The 15,345-nt window shown below is 48.6% G+C and overlaps 1 protein-coding gene across 4 annotated transcripts in view; it reads left to right on the forward strand.

Moving 5' to 3' along the window:
- The first annotated feature begins 119 nt into the window (after positions 1–119).
- The window catches only part of LOC100123753 (protein tincar), a 34,339-nt gene continuing 19,113 nt past the window's right edge, over positions 120–15,345 (forward strand). For all 4 annotated transcript variants that reach the window (XM_008204765.4, XM_001607408.6, XM_016981091.3 and 1 more), the window contains exon 1: positions 120–635. The gene's annotated coding sequence lies outside the window, so the exon portion shown is untranslated. The remainder of the gene's footprint in view (positions 636–15,345) is intronic.

Here is a 15,345-nt window from a genome sequence, read left to right on the forward strand (position 1 = left end):
AGAACACAGCGTTGCCGCGCTGCAGCATCGGAAGGAGCGGAGAAAGCGCGAGTAAGGGAAAAAGTGGGGGTGGATGCTGCGGCGCGCTTGCGCGCCGCGAACCGCCGGCGACAGCGGCGGCGGCTCTCCGCGAAGGCGGTCAGAGCGAGCGCGGATGCCAGCCGAGACGCTTCGCTGCGCGTGTGTCTCTCCGAATGGAATGGTCGTATCTCGTACAGTATACTCAATCGACGCTGCTTTTTGTGCGTATCATCGGGGGCTAGGAAAAGTGTGATAATAGAGAAAGAGAAAGAGAGAAGATAGCGAGAGAGACTGTGTGGAACTGGTATACGTATATAGTCTGGCTCAGTGCGCGCGTCAGCTACGACACGTTTGTGCCGTGTATACACAGAGCTATATTATAAACGAGAGGAGAGCACAAGTGTCACGTGGCCGCGAATCGATCGAGCTCTCTTCCGCTTAGCTGTGTTGTGTGGATAATATAACTACCTACGCCTCGGAGAAGGTCACGGAACCGACACGACGACGACACCCCCGCGTTGACTCTGGCTCGCTATCCATATATAACAGTGTGTGAGTGTGTGTTATCCTTTTTACTCGAGGGGCTGCGTCGACGACTTTTTCTGCGCTGAGAGGTGAGGCTTTTTTCTGTTTTGATACATCTATACCAGTATACCTATATACCGCGTACGAGAGTGTACCCCCTCGTTGATGCGATACTTCGACGCGCCCGGTTTGGCTTATAACTCAAGGACGAGTCCTTGTTCGGGGAAATTAGTCGCTCGACCAGATTATTAGCATACTTGTACATACGCACACTACACGGCTCCTACATCACCCCGTATACCTGCGTATTATTTTTTCATATCGCGCACAACGCGAACACTTGTTGATCGATCGATACACACGGCGTTATTATATACATGCGTGCGCGCGCGCGTTATGAGCGAAATAACGTATTATGGACTCTCGCGAAATTAGCCGCATCGCTGCTTCTAATTAACCGCGGCGTTTGCGCGAAAATACCAGACTTTCCGCGGCCGGATTATTGCTTATCGGAAAAAACGCCGCTGCTGCTTCGCCGAAAAGCTTTTCCCCATCGACGCTCGCACACACACACACACACACGCGTTAGAGCTAAAAATACAAGACTGGCGCGCGGGTATATAATTCAGAAATTTAAGTACCCCTATGTATGCTGTGCTTAAATTAAGGGCACCCGGCGAACGAGTCTTGTATTTTTTCCCCCGTTATTTTTATTACGCACACACACTCACGGGGCAGTCGCGCATCGGCAATCGATATGCTCCGGTGTTTTTCCGCGTGTGCGCGCGTGCGACGATTATTAAAAAAATATTAGTTTCGTTGCTCGCGCGCCGCCCACCTATTCGTAACTACGTATCGAAAAATCGAGCGACGTGTATTGAAAAAGCGCTTAAAACCGCGTGTGGCTCGCGTCTCCCAAAAATTGCTATCGACGTCCGGCGTGAGATTCAAAAAAAAAATATATATGAAAAAGGAACTGTCGCTGCAATTCATCATAATCACGGAAGCGGCTCTGATGTGCGCGCGGAACGGCTTTAATAATCGCGCGTGCATAAGCGCGAGGTAATTAAGATCGATCCTCGAGATTATAATACGTTTGTATATGTGTGTGTATATATATTTATACACACACACACACACAGTAGCTCTGGGGTTTATACTATATACCGTAGTCCAACTTTCCGTGCGCGATGTTACATTTTTCGAATAGCCTCGTCGCTCCTCTCTCGTAATTAATTCGATTTTCTGCTTGTTTACGTCGACCTCGACAGATGCTACGGGCGTTCCGAGAACAGGAGTTAGACTTTTGAGAAGCTTACAGAAGCGGGGAGAAATTCCGCGTAATAGGACGTATACAAAGTGCAACTTTTTAGCGCGAAAATTATACGTGTGTTATGTTACTCGTACCATAATACACACAAAGGCGATTATTTTTGTGTGCCACTTTTTTTTCAAAGGGAGAGGATCGATCTATCGAGCGAGCGGACAAATTATAAGTATATACTCGGGGCCGTGTAGGTTGCGTGACTGGCAACAAAGTTCGCGTATACGTGTGTGTGTGTGTGTGTTGAGGTGAGGTCGAGGAAAAGTGTATATACACGAGGCGACGTAAACAGGTATAGAAGGAAGAGGAGTTGGAGGAGCTGGTTAAGGGATTATTTAATCGCGTTGCGATGATAGGGTTTACGCTGCGGCTAACGCTTTTAATCCCCTCGTCTCTTTTTATTAACGTTACAGTCTTGAGCAGTATATATACGAAAGCGGAAAACACGCTAACTCGTACCAGATGCACATCCCGCTTAGCGGCCATACGCGGCTCCCGAAAAAGAGTATAAGCGAATAGCATCGAACCGCTCCGCGATCGACATTGTTGCAAAAATCCTTTCGCGCGGGGCAACACGTGTCCAGCAACTGTGTGTGCAGCTGCTGCTGCCTCGAAAAATCATGGCTCTTTATATATTCCCACTGCTGCAGTCGTGTGTAGGAGGGCGAAACTGGTTCCTTTGTGACGTATACGGGCTCTCTCTCTCTCCTTTCTCCGTTTGTGCGTGTATTTGCAGCAGGCGTTGCTCTCGGGGGCGTGACGACGTCTCAATCGCTGTACGGGGATCTTTTTGCTGCGGAGGAGATTCGGAAGCTTCCTTCCTCCTCGTTTTTTTTTTTTTTTTTTTTTTGTTGCTTATCCGATGAATTTTACGCTCGACGCTGAAGGCGATTAACGTACTTTGGATAAGTGAATGAAAAATAAAAAAATTCGAAAAATTAAAGCAGGGCAAATCGAAGCCGCGGCATCTGCGAAATCCGAGTGAATATAAAGGAGTATAGAGTCTCTCGAAGCGGCTGCGGCGGCCAAAGGGAGAGAGAAAGAGGTAAGGAAGGATCGCTCGCGCGCATACCTGAGGAGCAGGTGTTCGACGACGACGCTCTCCCCCTTACACACGTATACGTATATGTATATACTCTTACACGTCTCTCTCTCTCTCTCTCTCTCCCTCTCTCTTCGTAGACCGCACAGAGCTCTACATATGCATCATGCCCTTGCCGCGCGCGGCGTTCAATCTGGCGACGCCTTTGCTTATCGGAACGGAAATTGCTGTTTGCCTAGGACTTTTTCCCTCGGATCCATCTTCTTCTCCGTGTGTTTTTTTGCCTCTCTTCTTTTCCTTCTCTTCGCGCGGGAGTTGAGTTATTCATGGAGGACGATTAGAATACATTAGACGCGTCGGGGTCATTTTGCATATATGAACTCGAAGTGTATCGAGGATCAGCTGGAAAATTGAATGAAAGCTTCTGGATAAATATTTATGCGCGTATATAGGGCTATTGTTGTAGGTCTTCTCTCTCCTATACGTGCGTATAGGTATGGGGCGCCGTATCTTAATCTCGATCTCAAAGCGCGGGTGAATGGAAACGTTCGATTCTAAAATAAACTCGTTAAATATTTATCTATACACTGATTACAATACCGGCGAGCTCGAATGCGCCTCGCATATTTTAATAAATAATGAATAACAAATCGTTCAAAGCTTCCGAGTAAAAACACACCAGTAACCAGAATCTCACGCCAACGCAGATCAAAGCGATCATCGTGTTACGGTTCATTACGGTTCCAGCAGCGGAAGATGAAAAAAAAAACAACCAAAAACACTATGTCTAACCGCACTATGACGCAAGCCAGTCCACGATTCCCACGCACAATATCCGCGGTAGCTCGAAATCGCGAGGGATATAAATTTATCCGGTGCAGGCCGCGCACGGGATAAAAATAACCCCGTACGCACTGTACCTACTCCCTTTCGCGCCTCGTTTTTCTTAGCTCGTCCGTCACGAGCGACACAGCGGATGTGCGACAATATACGCATCGGCCCTAAAATAGAAGCTACACCCTCTCTTCGATTGATGAATGAGCTGAGAAAAAAAAAAACAACACTATACCTATAGACCTGAACTCGATCGACCTATACGGATTATATATAGTCACATGCACTTTGAGGGCTCAGCATTACCCGGCGTCTTTTACGCGGAAGCGGTAGAGCTTTAATCGCGTGCCAGAAAAACGGGAACGTCTCTCACGCGCGCGGGTGTAAAGCCGCCCGCCTTCAGCGGGTTGAAAGCCTCTCGGCTAACGTTTCCTGCATTTTTTACGTCGAGATAAGGCGCGCGCTGTATGTACCTATGCGCCATGTACCGAGAAAGCCTCTTCCATTTTCGACTTACGCCGCGCGCGCAGGGCATTATGCTCTCGTCAGTCGTTTTTCAATTTTTCGCGTCGGGCTTTTACCCTATACAGAAGAATAAAGGAATGCTTATGTACAACTTCTGCTGTATAAGTGATAAGAAATGCGTCACCGGATGCGACCACCCGCGCGCGGCGACGATCATTTGCATAGCTATCCGATGTCCGTTTTCATTCACATCCGCTGCTGCTGCTTCTTCTTCTTCTTCGACGCTGTACACAAAGACGCTGATTTATTATCTATCTGTTAGGAGAGAGAATAGAGGTCGAGGATATAATCGGTGTAATCGCAGGAGTCTTTTCCGGCGACTTCTTCCCAGAAAGCTCTCGCGCGCAGGTTGTGGTAAATAACGAGATTAATTACTCGAGAAAAAGGTGAAACGCCGGCGTGGTATAGTCTTACATCGGAAATCAATGCGAGAGAGAGAGAGAGAGAGCCGAGCGGCGAAATTCAATTCGCCTCGAGGCCTCTCATCCAATTAAGTGCGTAACTTTGGAATACGATATCGACTGTGCCTGTCTATACTTTTTCTTCTTTTTAATCTCGTCGCTGCTGCGGCTCTTTAAATTGAGTTCAAAGGTGCCGGAATGTTCCCGCGAATTCTTTTACTTCTATACTCTAATAAATCCCAGTGATTTTATCGTGGATAAATCGAAATTAAAAAAAAAACTCTGCATAAACATCACTGCACTCACATCGCAAACTACCGGTTATCGCACGTCCGCTGCAGTGTCCGCGAACTTTCCAGACGTTCCGCTGAACTTTATGAAATTTTCTCTCCGGTGCTTTTCCGCTCTCCTCCCCCAGCTAGCCCGAGCTTTTCAAAAAAACCTCGTCCACTATCTGACCGCAGCGGAATACCAATGTCCCATGATTCTGAAATTTCCAAAGCACGTAAGCTCCATAGGTATACGCGTAAACAGCGCAGGTAACCCTAGAAGCTTTACGCTCGATTCGGCCCATTGTCTCCCGCGCGTCGTCGTCGTCGTCGGCCAGTTTATATCGCGTGTAATCCCGCACACGCTGCACTTGTCGCTCTCTCTCTCTTTCTCTGTATCTCTTGTTCTCTTCTCCGCGGCGTTCACACTCGACCGAGCCGCCGCTGCATTATTCGCGCTCGTTTGAGCTCGGATTTTACGCGCCATCGTTGTTTACCTCTTTTTTCTCTCGCTGCGAACGTCTTTTCGTTTAATTGTCCTGCTTTTTTACAGTCGGCGCATGAAACGGGGATGTATAGAGCTTTGGAAAAAAAGAGAAGAAAATCCGGCGTATTGACAGTAATCCTCGTGGATGTATACGCGCGTTTGCAAACTGTATATAGTGTGTGTGTGTGTGTGTGTAGAGTCGGGTACAACGAACCGGAATTGCGCTCGCGGAACTGGAGCAGAAACTCGTATGTGTGCGTGTGTGGAAAAGCTCGACGTCGGAAAAAAGCTCTCGCGACACAGCATAGCGACGCTTGTTGGTCGATGCGCGGCGGCGGCGGCGGCCGCTTCTGGTCAAAACCCGGAAATCTCGCCCCTGCCTCGCTCGCGCGCGGCTATTTTAATGCGCTCGATATTTCAACGCGTGTGCACATAGCTGAAACTGTAGGACGACTATGCTTCTTTCTGTGCCGCGAGCTTTTCCTCGCTGCTGCTGTTCTCTCTTTGTTTTCTCCTGATATCGTTATCGTTTTTCGGAAAATCAGCACAGCGTGTGTAAAGACGGTCTTCTAGGCTCCCACAGTCGGGAAAATTCCTCAAAATCTTGCCCCACATACGTGTACATTCCAAATCGGTACTTATATCCAGAGCTAAGCACGGGCACGTCGATAAAAAGTTTAATCAAGCCAGGCCATAAAGACACTTCTGACTATACGTACACGCACTTGTAAAGCACACACACGTGCGCGCGAGCGCGAACAAGGAGAGCTTTCAAGCCGGCGGCGTCACGTAGGGCACCCACACACACATACACACATAGGTGCCCCGTTTTTCTCTCCCTTGATTACGAACAATAATAAAATTTACTGCTAAACGCCCCCGTCCACCCACTATATACCTCTGCTATACGGCATCCAGTTACAATTCACACAGGAACACGTGTTGTGCTGCTCTCGGAGAGCCGTATAACCAGCTCCGTAAGTGCAGTTCCGTCTCATATTTTCCCGGTGTGTGTCCCAGCCCTCCCTCGACTCTCTCTCTCTCTCTCTCTCTCTCTCTCTCTCTCTCTCTCTCTCTACGTGACACACACTCGTATATACACACACAGAGCTGGCTGTGTATTGCGTACATTATACGCGTAGAGAGAGGCGAGTCCTTTCCTCGATTTTTAATTATACGTATATAGCACGTCTCTCTCGCAGCAGCCAGAGATAACAGTCCAGTCGATGAACTGGGCCAGGCCGCTCGCACAAAGTAATTTCCGGCTGTCCCGGCATTTTCAGCGACGTTTTCCATTGTCCGCGCGAACTTTGTACACGCCTGAGGGGCGTGTACACTATACGTATATACCGCACTGAGAGAGAGAGAGAGAGAGCTAAAACTACATCGCGGACATGTGGGTCAAGGAACTAATTTCTCGTCGTCCGAGCCGTTGCTTTTTGTGTTCTCTCTCTTTTTCTCTCTCTCTCTCTCTCTCTCTCTCTCCATCTCGTGCATGTGCGCCAGGATCGTTATTACACTTTTCAGTTCGAAACTGAGATGGGAGCGAGCGGGGGACAATTTGATTTGAATCGGCAATGGAAAGTCAAGGGTGTACCTACACACCTATATACAGTTCACTCTCTCGAACTTTGCTCTTTCCCTCGCGCTATCTGCGCAGCAGCTAGTAGTTTCGAGTTTGCCAGAATACTGTCTACGGGTGTGTGTGTGTGTGTGTGTGTGTAGGGGTAGTGAGGGTGTACAGTTGAAAGGAGGACGCGAATTTCCACTAGAGACGAACAAGTCTCGTTTTATATACGAATTGCCGGAGCTGTTCCAGCAGCGGTTCTAATCGTGAAACTGATCATTCGGATGACGGATCTTAATGGCTCTCGATGGTCGCCGAACTGGATTTCTTATCTGCCTCCAAAGGTCGTTGCTCCAGTTTGGCCCGTGCACTGATCGATGGGCATTGTGTGCAGGCTTATCTTTTTCTCTCGATATATGAGATTCTTAAATTGAATTTTTAGGTCGTATGGAGAAAGCTTCCTCTATATACACGGATCGAGTGAATTAGCGCAACGACGACGACTATACAGCATAAAAGCGTGTCTAAATAAAAGTAAAACCGAACTATATAGCTATCATCGCGCCTTGTTATTACACTTCCACGAAGTATAGTCCTGCATAGTTTCCAGGCAAGACAATAAACTCGCAAATTACACACCAGCTAGCGCGGCCTTTTACGAACTATGTCATGGAAATAACTCGCGTGCACTGTCGAAATCCATATAGCTACGCGTCCTTGACCGCCGTCAATATAGCCTGAAAATTTCTCCTTCAACAATATCTCCATTTTTTTATACATCAGCGGCTCTTATACGCGTCGCCGATCGTCTATAGCAGCTTTTCGCTGTTTCCTCTCGCGAAGAAAAGTTCGGCCCAAGTCTACGAGGAGGAAACGAGAGCGGCGTCGCTCGGAAGAAAAAAAAAAGTAAGGGGAAAGTGGCTGCTGCTGCCGCTGCAGTATACCAAGGAATAGGGGAGGAAAGAAGAAGAAGAAGGTGATTGGCTACGCAGGCACATCACGTACATCCCATTTCATCCGGCGGAGCCGCGCGGAGAATCTAAATACATATAGCCTGCATCGGAGGAAATATCGGTTGTCGTAAAAAAGTGCTCGGATATAGCTACTGTACTATATACACACGCGTAGAGCTGTATATCTGGCGTCGTACGTAGGTGTGATAAAATAAAATGAATATTCGCCGGCCGATAATTGGCCGACACGAGATACACTTCCGCGCGTCATTGACGCATAACGTATGTCTGGCACGACGATACTATAGCCGTCCCGCTTTAATGAATTGATGCAGGAGACGCGCTCGATTCAATCGAGCCGAGCGATCAGCTAATATAGACCCGATCGATACTGATTACTTTCGTCCTTTTCCGCGAGCTCTCTCTCTCTCTCTCTCTCTCTCTCTCTCTCTCTCTCGGGAGCTTACCGCAAACAATGCGACTTTTATAATAACCTTCGAGCAAACGAAAAGCGCCTCGGCACACGAAGTCACGTACGAATCACACTCGGTTGCAGTAACGGAGCGCCTACTACTCCGAAAATAGACTGCTGCTGCAGAGGATGTGAAAAAACGTCTCTCCACTCGTCGCAGCGAGCATACAGTAGACTCGTATAGAACACACGAGTAAGCTGGCATCGTAGACGGGGGGCATTAATACCCGTGTAATCGGAGGAAGCAGCGATATCGTCGATTATGTAATGCTCCGCTAAGTCTATGCGTACACTATCGGCTTCCATACTTAACCCTTTCCTCAGCTCTAGTGTGTGCAAACACAGACGCGAGAGGAGTCCATGTCCCTCACTCTCTGGAAATTTAATCAGCGCCGCTTAATCCTCGCGGAATTGAATTTTTCATAACGGTCTCTCTCTCTCTCTCTCTCTCTCTCTCTCGGAAAAGTGTTAGAAATTCGCAAAGGAAAAGCGCGGGGGCGGGGGTATAGACAATGGAGCGGAAGAAAAACACCGAGTTTTTTTCCTTTTTTTTTCTGTACTATTTCCGAAGCGCGAGTAATTAACGGAGGCTCGACGGCCCGCGAGCTTTTGAATAATAAAGCTGACCGGGGCGCGACGCTCGAATAATTTTCCCTCGAGAGGGCTGCACGCCGCCGGCAGAGAGGGAGAGAGAGAGAGAGAGAAAAGTAATCGATGCGGGTCCGACGACGGCTTTCAAAGCTACACCGTACTGTCTTGGAATGTCTCTGCTCGAGGAATTGTTTTTCGGGTCGATTTTTCGGTAGCCTGTACCGGAACATTGTTTCCCTTGTTTTTTATTGCGTCTCGAAGTGAAAAATTATATTATACGCCCAAGAGCCGGCAGCTTATCGATGTCGTGGATCCGACTTATCAATCAGGCTGATCTATTCCGCAAGTGCGCAGTATTACTTGAAAAGCGGCTATGTCTATACTTGTCACGTGCGACGAGGCAGTACTTTATGCATGTATAGTATACGCGCGGATGTGTATATATTTTGTCCCGAGCGACGCCGGCAATGAAATCGTAGCTTGTCACGCAGCTCGCGCGCGGAGGGTCGCGATATTAATGCCGACGCTACGAGTCGGCTCTACGCGATAGCCGCGAGCTGTGTGCGGGGAGAGAGAGAAGCCGTTTTAACGATTCCGAAGCATACCCCTGCTGCTGCTGTTCTTCCGCTTCTGACGGGCTGTGTATATTTTGTTACACACAGTGGGATTGTTCCGGTTTAATTAATCACGATTTTTTAATTATTTTTTATTTTATAATTGACGATGACGCGCGCTTTGATTTATCTTTTCGTTATCATAACCATGATATTTTTCGAGGCGACTTGTATACCCCTTTTTTATATTCCGCGCAGTGCCAGTCGTCTCGGTTAATTTAATAAAGCCGAGAGCAAGAGAGACTGAACTATTTCGGAGTCTGATTGTGATCTTCTCGCTTCGGAAATTCACGGACGAACCGAGCGGCAGTTAGCTGGCTTCTCTCTCCCTTAGTCATGCTTATTCCTCCCATCAACTTGCTTCCCTTCTCTTATTCAGCAAAGTCCAAGATAAACCGTCTATTCGACTGGACTATAGTGCAAAGCCATATCTCCCTGTGTTGTCTCGATAGCCGAAAGCTTCTTCGCTATCCGTGTAACAGACGGTTAATCATTATATATACACGGGAACTCGATCGGTTCAATTATTCACAACTTACCCACACGTCCATCTCTCGCGATCTAACACATCCTCTACATCTCCCAAATCCCTGCACCGACTAAATACACAATGTCCTAATGGAAATGATTCGAGGTGTCGGTCCGCGTTCTATTATTGAAGGCTTACGGAGGAAGAAGCTCGGGGATTTAACGCGCGAGGAAAAACCTTACATCGATCGAAGAATTTTTTTTTACTCTAAGAAGAGATAACCGTCGACCTTTGAATCATCCTCGTCGCCAGATCGTTAGAGAGTAAATTTCGCAGATTGCTTCCAAGCGGCGACTTTACGCTCTCGCGGACAAATATTTTCCCTCCTTAACGAGGGGGACGGATTTGTACTTACTTACTCTTTCCCGCCCGTCGTCTCTTTCTCTGTTATTCCAGAGTACCATAGAACATTTTTTAGTACCACAGCCCTGAAAAAATATTCCCTTCCTCGTCGGTTTCAAAAGTATGTGCGCGTACACATCTACTAAGCGAGCTTGGCACTGGTCCAAAAAACTCAGAACTATAGGGATGATATTCTCGAGACCGACCTAAATTACAGGGCCGCGGACAAATATTTACCGCGAGCGCGACTTTTTAATAAACTTGACGGGCGCGTGCCAAATCGCTGTTGTCGGGAGAAAATGTCTCGTGTGTCTGTCCAGCAGCGGAGGAGGAGAAAAAGCGGGAGAGAGAGAGAGAGAGAGAGATAAAAGCGGTCGCTTCCCTTTCGTATTTAAATTTTTCGGGACGCGCGCGCCTGGCGAGAGGCAATTTTTCATTCTCATGCAGATCCCCGCAAGAGAGCCGACGGTGTAATTACCGGTCATGTGTGCGAAAGGGGTTGTGCGGGCGCGGGGATGGCCAGTTTGCGATTTTGATGCGTCGACTGGAATAAGTTGATCGTTAAGTGAGGATATTATGCGCTGCAGACAGCACTGATTCGTATCTGTCAAGCCTGTGTGAAGATTGTAATGTTGAACACTGATTCCTGGCTAGAATATGGTTAGTTTCTAGCTAATTTTTAGCCAGTTATTAGCAAATCTAGTCAACATCTAGTCAGTAACCCGCGAATGTACATATCGAGTTTCCTTAATCAATGCAATTTCGTTGAAAAAACAATGTATAATTACTTTTCATTACCCATAGAGTATCACGGAGCGGCAGTCGTTCTTCCGAGAATCTTCCGCGACTCTTGGAAAGAAAGAAAGAAAGAAGTAAAGTGAAGTACAGGAAAAAAAGGAAAACAAACTTCGAAGAGTTGCAGCGAAACAAGTCTCCGGCTGGCGCAGGAATAAAAGCTCTCCTCTCCCTTCTGCAGCGCCGGCTTGTAATTAAAGTCGAACTCGAATGCCGAGCACGTAAGAAAGAAGCTGCGACCGAGCAACACAGAGAGAGAGAGAGTATACGAGGGAAAAAAAAGTCGTTGTTGCTATTTTCAGTCCACGTGTGTGTGTGTGTGTAAGATCGATTTTACCCGCGAAAAACGCCTCTCCCCTTGATAAGGGTAATCGCTCACAATGAATTTCACGCCGGACGAGCACACAGCGCGGGGGCGTCTACATAGCCGTAAATATAAAAAAAAAAGAGCTCTCGCGACAGCCGCGGGAGTTCATCCCGCGCATAATATAGGCTGATTAACGACACACCTGCAGCGCGCGCGTGGCAAAATTCGAAACTTCGTATATGCTATAGACTTTCTTTACATGGAAAAGCCGAGTATAGCAGAGCACAGCTCGGCAGAGGAAAACTAATTGCTCGTCGGTAAACGCATTAATCGGCCTCTAATTCGGGCGCAGCCGCCAGCGGCGCGATCTCTAATCAGAGTTGAACCGAAACTGCTGTGCCCCGGCGTTGGCCCTTGTCAGGCCGCGCTATATCAGCTGTAATAACGAATGACGGATCTTGATTGACGGCTTCCCGCAGCAGCAGCGGCGCAGCATACCATCCCAATTACCCCCGGGGCTTATATATTTATACCGTATACGACGGCATTTTCGGTATAAATATAGAAGAGTTTATACAATGCCTTTGAACTTGCCGACGACGTAGCTCACAAAGAGCGATGCTCTGCCTCGAGATAGAGATAATGCCGGTATCGAGTTTGGCGCATGACTGGCGACGTAAAGGCTGCTGCGCGTAATCGGAAGCCGATAATGCGCCCCGTAATGCAGCTAACTGGCTTACGCGCAGCGTCTCGTGTCTTGGCCTGTGTGTGTGTAAGTAGATAAGAGTACGATGCTGCTTGCTTGATCTTCTGCCCAATTGCGGCGCTGCAGCGCGGGAAAACTGCTTGGTTGTGTGTCGTTGGTGAGAGGAGAGGAGAGCGGTTGGGGGGAGAGTTCATCATCGGAGTGATTCACTCTCTTGGCGGAGATAATGTGTTAACGACGAGGCGATCGTATGAGCTGTGGCGTGGAGTGTATATTTCTTTTAGGATGAGCCGTTGCTTCGTATCGACGATTGCTGCGGAGATTGTGTGACGAGGAAAGAAATGAGTTGTATCGATGAATCGGGTTAATCATCCTTGTTTGCCGTATCGAACGTAAATAATTCAACTATATTCATCAGCCGATAAAAGCTAGAAACTCATCCTCGATCATGATAGAAAACAAAATCACGCGCAATATCGCAAAGAATCGCCGCGCTGCAGCAGTCCACAAAGCTCATTGTCGGCTAATCAGGATTACACGCCACTGATATCGCGCCATACAGCATCAAAGTTCCATCATACCTATACAGCATCGCGTATTATACATCCCAGAACGAAAGCACGTGCGTATGCACAGAGCACCGATAGCCTGTACCACCGCAGAGTTATTCATTGTCCACTCTCTCTCTCTCTCTCTCTCTCTCTCTAAAGTTTGATCCGGCGTGTGTTGTGCTATCCTTTGTGCGAGCCACTCGACCGCGACGCAATTATATTCGTCGACATTGCGGGATTGACACCGAGCGCACATAGTACACAGAGAGAGAGAGAGAGAGAGTGAGCTATAGCCTCCCTTTTCCGGCAAGTTTAGGATCGTCCGAGGCAGAGGCAGCTAATGGAATGAATTCGGCCCGTTGGTGTGTATATAATATCGATCAGCGAGACGTCGCACCTCTGATATATTCGGATCAATTAATGGATTACCCGACAAAGCCATTAGGTTCCTATCGATCGCCGCACTCGGTTCAAGCTCCCTAGGAGGAACTTTTAACTTTTAACTTTAAACTGCGCAGCCGAATTCAACGTTATATTCGCACATGCGATGATATCGACGCCGGATATTGAATTTTCATCGCGACACCGCAACTCGACGCGCACACACACGCGCGCGCAAGAAGCGCTCGTTATTTACGATCAATCGGTGAATTCAATCCCGTTCTCGCACAATACGTCGTCGTCCGATATATCCCCCCCCCCCCCGACGATGGTAAATTTACCTCTCTTCTCTCCAGTACGCGCGCAAGCACACGCAGACCTGCGTGTATCTACATGCAAATCGTATTATCCGCGCGAGAGAGCTTGCGCAAGCTCGCCGGAAAAAGTCTATCTCTCCACGGCATCGCTAGTAGTATTATAAGCATTAGCTCGAATTTACGCGTCCGAAAGTATTATCGCGCGCGCGCGCGCGCCCTATCTCCCGTTCGGAGCCCATCGCGCGCACGAAATCTCATCAAAGAGCAGCAGCGCCGGCACGATAATACAGTCCTCTCGTCGTTTGGAAGAACCGTGTGCAAGCTCCGCACGCAGTCGAGGGGATTACGCTCTCCCTCCCGCGTGAGAGAGAGAGAGAGAGAGAGAGAGAGAGAGAGAGAGAGAGAACGGTTGCAGCAGCGGCATCTGGTATTGATTGAACAGGGGATGCTGTGTGCGTGAGCTCGAGTACTCGGCTGGCCAAGGAGCAGCTATAGGAGCAGCGACAGTACGTATTGTATGTACTCGCCGGGCCGCTATTTTTCCGCCATCGCGGAGCTTTAATTGCCGGAGGATACGCGCGTTAAATTCAACTTGTCAGTCTAACGACGCATTAGCCTCTCTCTCTCTCGGTGTATGTATATACGTGGTAAAATCGCGGCGCTTGTCAGACGCAGGAAACCGCTCCGCAGCGAGCGAAAACTCAGCCCTGTATCCATTACGTGCTCCCGCTGCGCTGGTGTACACACACTGCGCACACGCTGATGTCACTATACCGCGTGAGCTTGCAGCGGCAGCCAACGAACTTTGTCCCCCCCCTCCCGTCTTTGTGCGATCAGCCGGAAGAGAGGCAGGAATAACTTCAAGGGAAAGGTCGTCGGAATTTTTCAGCCCTTTCATATCTCTCTCTCTCTCTCTCTCTCTCTCTCTCTCTCTCCTGCGACGTTATCTAATTAGAAGCTTTTTCATACCGGTGTGTACTGCGTTGCTACGACGCGCGCGTGGGCAGGTGTATGCACCGGCGAAGAAGAATTTCACGGGCCATCGCTCGTGACGGATCGCGTTAATCAAGCTCCCCTTCGCTCTCCCAACCGATATCAATTACACGAGGCGCGAGGGCATGCAAGCTTTATCGCGCGAAAGGAGAAAAAAACGGAATTAAGACGAAGAAGGAGAAAAAAAGACACTACGTGATCAGCATCAAGGCTGTGTAGAAGGTGAGTGCATTGGAGAGCGCTTCAGGAGAGTGGGTTTACGCTCTCGAGGGCAAACAGCCTTAAGGGGTATAGGACGCCGACGAGGTCGACTAAACGCGGAGACACGATCGGCAAACTGCGCTGTACTCTTTGATATCGTAATCGCTTTGGATATCGCGATGCGCCGCTGCTGTATACACGTCTCTCTCTCTCTCTCTCGTTGCGATGGATTTTGTTTTCAGCGGAGCGACGCCGGAGGTCGTTGACATTTCCGTGCGCTGTACTCCTCGAATAAAAATATAAAAATATCGATTAGTCTCTCTCCGGGATATGTATACTCTTCCAGAGAAGAAGGAGAGCTTCGCCGCCGCGTGGAAAAGCTGAAGGTACCGAAACAGAGTGCAGGAATCCGGCTTTATTTATTGAAGGCGAAGAAGAAGGGGGGATGAGAGTATGCTGCGTGTTGTAACGCGTAGGGGATCTCGCCCGTGGCGCCGTACCGCTTCATCCCGCATTTAAAGCCGGGGGTGAAACAAACTTTCGGGGCTGACTCATCGGCTCCCACCCTGTGTACTATAGCCGCACGCGCGCACATGTC

The sequence above is a fragment of the Nasonia vitripennis genome, chromosome 1, assembly GCF_009193385.2.
Source record: "Nasonia vitripennis strain AsymCx chromosome 1, Nvit_psr_1.1, whole genome shotgun sequence".
Classification (NCBI taxonomy): domain Eukaryota; kingdom Metazoa; phylum Arthropoda; class Insecta; order Hymenoptera; family Pteromalidae; genus Nasonia; species Nasonia vitripennis.